Raw genomic sequence first — 7456 nt, 5'->3', positions numbered from 1 at the left:
CTGAAACGCTTTCACACACACAACTGAAACGCTCTCTCACACACACACACACAACTGAAACGCTCTCAAACACACACACACACAACTGAAACGCTCTCACACAAAGAAAAATTTATATTCATAATTTTTATTAAAAATCATACATAGATATGCTACACTGCCGACAAAGCCAGGGAGGCTTGTTGGCATCGCATGGAGTAAATGTGTAGCCTAATTATCTTCACAGTGTTCTTATTGCAGTTCAAATCTCTATTATGTTTTTATGGACTCTCTTATGTGCAATATGATTAAGATGAAAAGGTACAACTGCACATAAGGTCCATTGTAAGAGGGAAAAGGAGGCAGCGGAGTGGGGTAATAATCCGACAGAAAATTTAATTTCCAAGATTAATCTACAAGTAAAAAACTTGTCACACATTTATGAGAGAAACTTAACTTTGCAAGGATAAGCTCAAGTCCCAAGCTGTTTTAGGAAATGACTATTAAACCAATGGGCCCGCTGCTGAATGACAGGGTAGGAAAGTTAAACAGTATTGACTCATACATTGGTTTAAGTCTGGTGTGTTTAGAACTATATAATAATAATAATATATAGAATATCTCAATTCCTGTATGGTGTCATATATGGCTCAAGGAAATTCTTTTTCCTTTTTTCTTCTTTGTGATTTAATAATTTATTTTACCAATGGCTTCTGTTTCTTTTTTTGTCAAACTAACATAATTACTTTTTGTTGTACTCAGTTGAGAGCAGAGACCATTTTTGAAGCCCTCCTCAGTGGTGCAGGATTGATCCAGCCTCGGTGAACGGATCAGATTTCTGATCAGAGAATGGTCAGACAGATGAAGATCAGTAAAGGTGGACCTTGCAATTAGGCCCATATAAGGAGAAGCGTTGGAGGGTACATAAATGAATGTAATATGGGGCGGGATCAGTTGGTCCTAGGACCAGCTCAGATTCACATGTGCTCTGTAGTGGATTTTCAGTAAACTTACTTTGCATGGAACTCTATTGGGCTTGAGCATTTTATTGAATGGATAGTGTGCGAAAGGACCTGCAGACATCTGAACATCTGGAAACCCCCTGCTGGGGGTTTTATATGTAAAACTCTTGCCACCTGCAGCTGTTAACGTCTCAGGCGTCTGTTCTGCAGGGTGCTGGTGCTGTTACAGCGCTGTGGTCTCCAACACTGAGCACTTGTCCTCAGTATGGTGTTTCTGGATGAACTTTTGCCTGCAGTCTTGTGTCCCTGCAGAGCAAACATGCTCTAAAACAATGCAGAAATGTATATACATTTTTTTATGAATGTTATTTTTTGCCCTTCCAATGTGCCTATGTCTCAACCCCCCACCAACTTTTTTTTTTATTATTTCTTACAAAATTGCTCTTTACTATTGGTGCGCTAGACCTTTTGGTCCTTGTCCACAGTATTATTGGTTGGACAGTTTAGTAATCAACCAGTAATTGCTTGGTACTGTATGGTGATGGAAAAGGTTTCTCTCTCTCTCACTGACACACACACACACACACACACACACACACACACACACACACACAAACACACTTTTCCAAAAGATGAAAAGATCTATAAATAATCTGGGCTGTTACCAAGTGGATGAGAGAACAGAGTTATTAATATTCAGGGTCTTGCTGTAATTTCCCCTTCAATCAAAAGGCGGAATCTGCTGCTGAATCTGAATCACCACTGACCTGTACAGCACACACACACACACACACACACACACACACACACACCACACACACACCACACACACACACACACACACAGTTACCTCAGTGTCCTTTACAAAATAAATTAACCACTAATGAAAACACTCACAATTCAGGATTGTGAGACTCAGCTACGCAATTCAATCTCACACACACACACACACACACACACACACACACACCTCCTGGCATTTCAATTACATTACACACTGGTGGCTAATTGCTGGAGTGATGGTTTTTGTAATGACTTCTCAGGGAAAAGCAGAATTAACATGCAGAGAAAGTTCCAGCAGCCATGAATGACCACCTCACATACAAACACACACACACTCACACACACACACACACACACACACACATTACACAATACAATTTTTTTGCATGCCCACACAAAAAAAAAAAAAAAAAACACTTTTACACCCACGATTCGTGACGACAACTGCAAACTTACAACAGCAACAACACACACAGTTGAACACACACAACACACCCACACACATTTTGAGTCGTCACAATTCAGCTGAAGGGCTTAAGGGACGGAGCCAGCAAGGCCACTAATGTTGCTGTCTTCGTTTATGGTTATTAAAATGCCTGGAAATGGCTGTAATGAAATAGCTGTGGATTAAAGTTTGGAGGGTAATGCAGGAAGGAAGCATGACCGCTCTTTCATAATGGAACAAGGCCCAGAAGGCTCAGCAGATTATTGTTTTTTATTTGGAGTTCTAAATTAACAGCAGAACAGCATGGTGGGTTTTACCACAATCGTGTTTATCCCGCTGATGTTGTGTAGCTTTGGTAATTATAGTTAAAGGGTAAGTTACAGAGTTAATTGTTTCGCGCTGGTGGTGAGAAACGATGTTATTTGTGGGGCGTTATTTTTCTGTCACCTTTTTTGCCTAAGAGCTTGATATGAGAAGAAATCTGCAGCTCTGAGACTCAATATTTTGGTGTTTATAGTTTCCTGACTTGAACAGGAAACAGGCAAAGTAAATGAAGTTGCTGAGTTCTACCAGCATGAGCCTGAGTTGTTTATTATTAAGAATATATGAATGACAGACATGGTTCTTTACTCTATTGTGGATATAATGGCTAAGAAGGCCTGCCAGAGTGATGGTTTATATTTTCAGTTCTGAGTGAATAGTAATTTATATATATAAAAATGTAAAGCAGTTTAGGAGCAGCTTTTGGGATATTTATTGTGTTTTTTCACAATTAGTTGGTTACAAACCTTTCCAGGACATGTCATATAGAGTAGCAGTACATTACTTCTACCAATCTTGGTGTCAGAATTCACAAGGTATATCTGATTGATATCAGGATCATTAACAAGTATGAAATGCTACAATAGTATACATATAATCTGTTTGTGGTTTGGGTTTCTATTTATGTCTAATCTTTGCATTAATGACTCACGCTGTAGCTCATAAAAGTATTTAAGCTTTGACAAGGGGTTGGGAGTTAATTTTGTGACAAAACAACTGCAAACAGCTGCTGACGTCAAATTGTTAGGCTTTGACATCAGCATTCAGCACTGATCTACTGTTTTTTACATTGCCACACAGTAATATTAGTGCCCACTATGTAGTCTACACATGTCATTCCACCTGTATAGTCCTGTGTTGGGAAGGTTACCTTTGAAATGTAATAGGTTACCAATTACAAGTTACCCAGTTGAAAATGTAATAGTTGTGTAAAGATTTCAATTACTTTTTCAAAATAATGTAACTTATTACATTTATTTACTTTTTCATTACTTTTCTACATTTCTAATTTCTCACTTCAAAAGACAGCTTGAGAGGCAGATTAACTGGCAGGCGGGCGGTGCAGCAAATTCAAACATGAGAACAAAATTAATATTATTCATTTAACCAGCGCCCTTGAAAAAGCTTATTATGAGTTGGCTGTTCACTTTCTCTGGTGAGTACATTTGGTTGTTCGCTAGACAAAATTGTCAGCCCTGTTAAAGTTCCAAACACGGCCATTAGCGCCACCGTCTCGTCCATATATGGTCACGTCCGGTGCTGCCGGTTGCAAAAAATCAACATGGCGGCGACATATCGGTCAAAATGGCAGTCCACAAACCAACGGGTGACGTCATGATGACTATGTTGACTTCTTATATACAGTCTATGGATCTTACACATCATCATTTTTTTCTTAGTACCTGTAATGGATGAAAGTTACATTTCTTTTGTAATTAAATTACATAATAAAATTACACGTTATGGGTTACTCCCCAACACTGCCGGTGATGACAGTTGTAGGCAACATTTGAGCTACTGTGTGTTCTTACAGGTATTGATTTTTTTCTCACCAAGCTGAGGGCTGAGATGATATTCTGTTTAACCAATCAACTTTACTGTCTGCAGGTATGAAACCTCAAAAAAATGGTTTCCCGCTAAAAGGGCCCGATTTACCAACATCTCGAATAAAGAGTACTAAATTGCGTGTGCATTCTAAAATATTGCAATTTTAGTACCTGTTATGGGTGATTTACTAAGATTTATTGCATAGATGACAACAGGAGCAAACACAATGGAGGTGGGAGTATTTAAATGAGGGTTTTGTGTGTTTTAATGGTTTCCGCCATGGAGAGTCGGGAGGGAAAGCAGCCACTGCATAAAAAGCTTGGTTTGTTATGTTCAGTGCGTCCCGTGTATGAAATAGTATATACCTGCCCATCCTGCCTGAGATTGCACTAAGTACTTGGGACAGCACACCTGAAAAACTGCTTTGGGAAACCCCAGCAGAAACAGCTACAGCATGCTGGAATGACCCAGACGCCAGGAAAGGCCAGCAGATCGTGCTTCATCCAGCCAGAGGGAACAATCAGCGACCGTGCCCGGTTTAATAAAATAATTGTAGGCCTATTTCAATACATTGGATATAGAATAATATGATCTAATATTGTTAATTTCTCTATGTTTTCTTCATTACAGCTGTGTCTCCTTCTGGCAACAATAACAGCAGCCATCTCTGCGCAACACTGCGGTTTGCACCTTCCTTTCAAACGTATTAAATACAGATGCTGTTGCACTCACATGATATTGCGTTCAGGCTTGGTAGATCACATGTTACCCTCCCACAACTTTGCACAATAAAAGTGAAACGCCCAAATTGCATATTCATTAAGGCAAAAGTACTAAATGAACATCAGGTGCTATCTTGCACTTTTGAAAGTAGATCAGCTTACGTGCTAATTTGCTGGTGATATCAAGTTTGCACACGTTTTTACTCACGCAAACATTTAGTAAATCAGGCCCAAAGTGATTTTTCACACATGGGGCAGATTTCCTGCCCATCAGCAGCAGCTCAGTGAATGTAAATAAGAAAAGCACAAAGAAGTTAATCAGATGAAGCTTTTTCTTCAGTGCACCTTAATATGTTGGTAAAGAGGAATAGAAGCATAGATCTGTCTGCTCTGAGCTGATGACTGACAGAACCTCAAACAACAAATTCATCTTGTACATCTGAACATACAAACGACATGTGATGTAGGTGTATGTGTGTACCCATCGTCCAGCCCTAACATGACGCACCCTGACACACAGCAGCCTCTGCACCCCAAAGACAAAACATCAAAGCCTCAACGTCAGCATGTTGATAACCATCTCTTCCAATTCCTCCTCCTCCTCCTCCTCCTCCTCCTCCTCACTCCCTCCTCTCCCCTCCCGCACTTCTGTCGGGATTTACTGACAAAATGGGAGAGCTGGTTAATGCTGGCATTAAACTCACCCCCTGAGCCCCGCCACGTTGTCAGGCTCCACTACAACCAAACACATTCTGCTGAAAGAAATTGTTGTTAAGCTGTCCACCTGCTGTCTTCATGCTCTTTAAAAATGTTTTCAGCTAAAGATTTCCTGCAGATGGTCAATAGCTCTCTGCCCTCAGGTCATTTTTCTTATGTGTTAAAAACTGCAGTCATCAATGAACTCCTCAAAAAGAGTAGTGTGGAAACATCTGTGATTACCAACTACAGACACATATCGAACGTCTCTTTGTAAGTAAAATTATTGAGTTGTTGACCAGCAATGAAGTAGCTTTTTAACCGCAAATGGTTTCTTTGATCAATCTGGATTGCGGCCGCACCACAATACTGAGACAGCTCTCAGTAAGGTTCTGAATGACATTTATGTAGAAACTGATTCAGGCAAGATTTCAGTTCTAGTCATCTACATCTAAGTGCTGCCTTTGACAAAGTTGATCATACAAAACTATTGGACAGACAGGAAAACTGGACTTCTAGTGTTAAAGTGGTTAAATCATATCTTCAGGACGGGAACTATTTTGTCTCAGTTGATCATTATGCATGGTGTGGGGTTTCAATCATTGGTCCTCTTCTATTTAAAATTTAAGTCAAGCCAGTTTTATTTATGTAAGGACAGAACCATCTCCCAGGACCAACACGCATAGACGTCATGTGTACAGAATAGACCAACTTAATAAAATTATGGTATTGACAATCATGACAAACTTGGTAATGCAGCGCCAGGTGTCGTCAATCTGAGCCATACGAAATCCTCTCTGCCATGGAACCTGGAAGAGGACAGACTACAAAACTCACAAGAGGCAAACTCACGCTCACCATTCATACAGGTGGGAGAAAGAAAGAGTTCTTTTTCAATCTGGGGACAGACAGAATAGAGTTTAAAGTACGCCTTTGTGTCTATAAATCCCCTATCGCCTCAGGACCGAAAGACATCTCTCAGTGTCTTTTACCATCTGAACCCTTTCGTCCTCTCAGGCCATCAGGTAGAGCGCTGCTAACTGTTCTCAGAGTACAAAGTAAACATGGAGAAGCAACATTAAGTCCCTGTGCACCACAGAGCTAAAATGAACTTCCTACAGATGTTGATTTTTTAAACGTTTATTTACAGTGCCTGAATGAACCTTAAATACTCGTCTTGAACCATCTTGACCTCATCTCCTGTATTTATGTCTGTGTTCTCAATATTTTAATTCACTTTAAAAAGGTTTCAACTCTTTTAAATGGACCCTGGCACCTATTTCTAGGAAAAACACCTAAAATAACAGCCAAAATAAATCAGTAATATCTCCTTAACCTAGATGCATAATTCTGGTCTCCTTTGAAAGGTCAGAAGCTAAGGAAAGGCAATCTTTATACACACAGAAAACAGCTGTTTTTGGACTGAAAGCAGCGAAAACGGAAAAAAGTCAGTCAGCGTTCCTAAGTGTACATGTATATTGGTGCGTTTGTTGTTATTATCATCATCTGGCTAATAACCGGGAGAGTTTTTGATTTGAGCGATATGACAGCACATCCTTCTCTAGAGTGGTCGGACTGCAGTGTAGGATGAGAGGAGAGATATGTGGAAGGCATTAAATGAAGCAATGTACAGTGATTACAGAGCGCTTTCTGTAATGATATAAGTTCATTTAGATGCTTGGTGTTTGATGTGTGTTTGGGGTGGATAAAAATGGTCGGTTTTAGATGCTAGCTGAGCCTCCTAGTTTCACAGGTGTGTAGCATGCATAGGGGTGACAAAAATACTAGCATCGTCCATGGATTACGCATTTGCATTTTGCGCGAAAATTGCGTGCAGCCCCCAGTACCGGGGGTGCCAGTGCTTAGCTGGTTGATAATGTGTTTACAGTCAGTTTAAGCCATGGCTAGGTCCATTTCAACACAGAGTTAAGTGCAATTTATACTTCTGCGTCAAATCGACGGCGTAGGCTACGGGGTTATGCAGAGGCTACGCCATTCTG

Source organism: Micropterus salmoides, unplaced genomic scaffold (assembly GCF_014851395.1).
Source record: "Micropterus salmoides isolate LMB-PRFRI ecotype aquatic unplaced genomic scaffold, ASM1485139v1 Ms_hic_scaffold_3, whole genome shotgun sequence".
In the NCBI taxonomy this organism is placed as follows: domain Eukaryota; kingdom Metazoa; phylum Chordata; class Actinopteri; order Centrarchiformes; family Centrarchidae; genus Micropterus; species Micropterus salmoides.
This window is presented reverse-complemented; position numbering follows the sequence as displayed.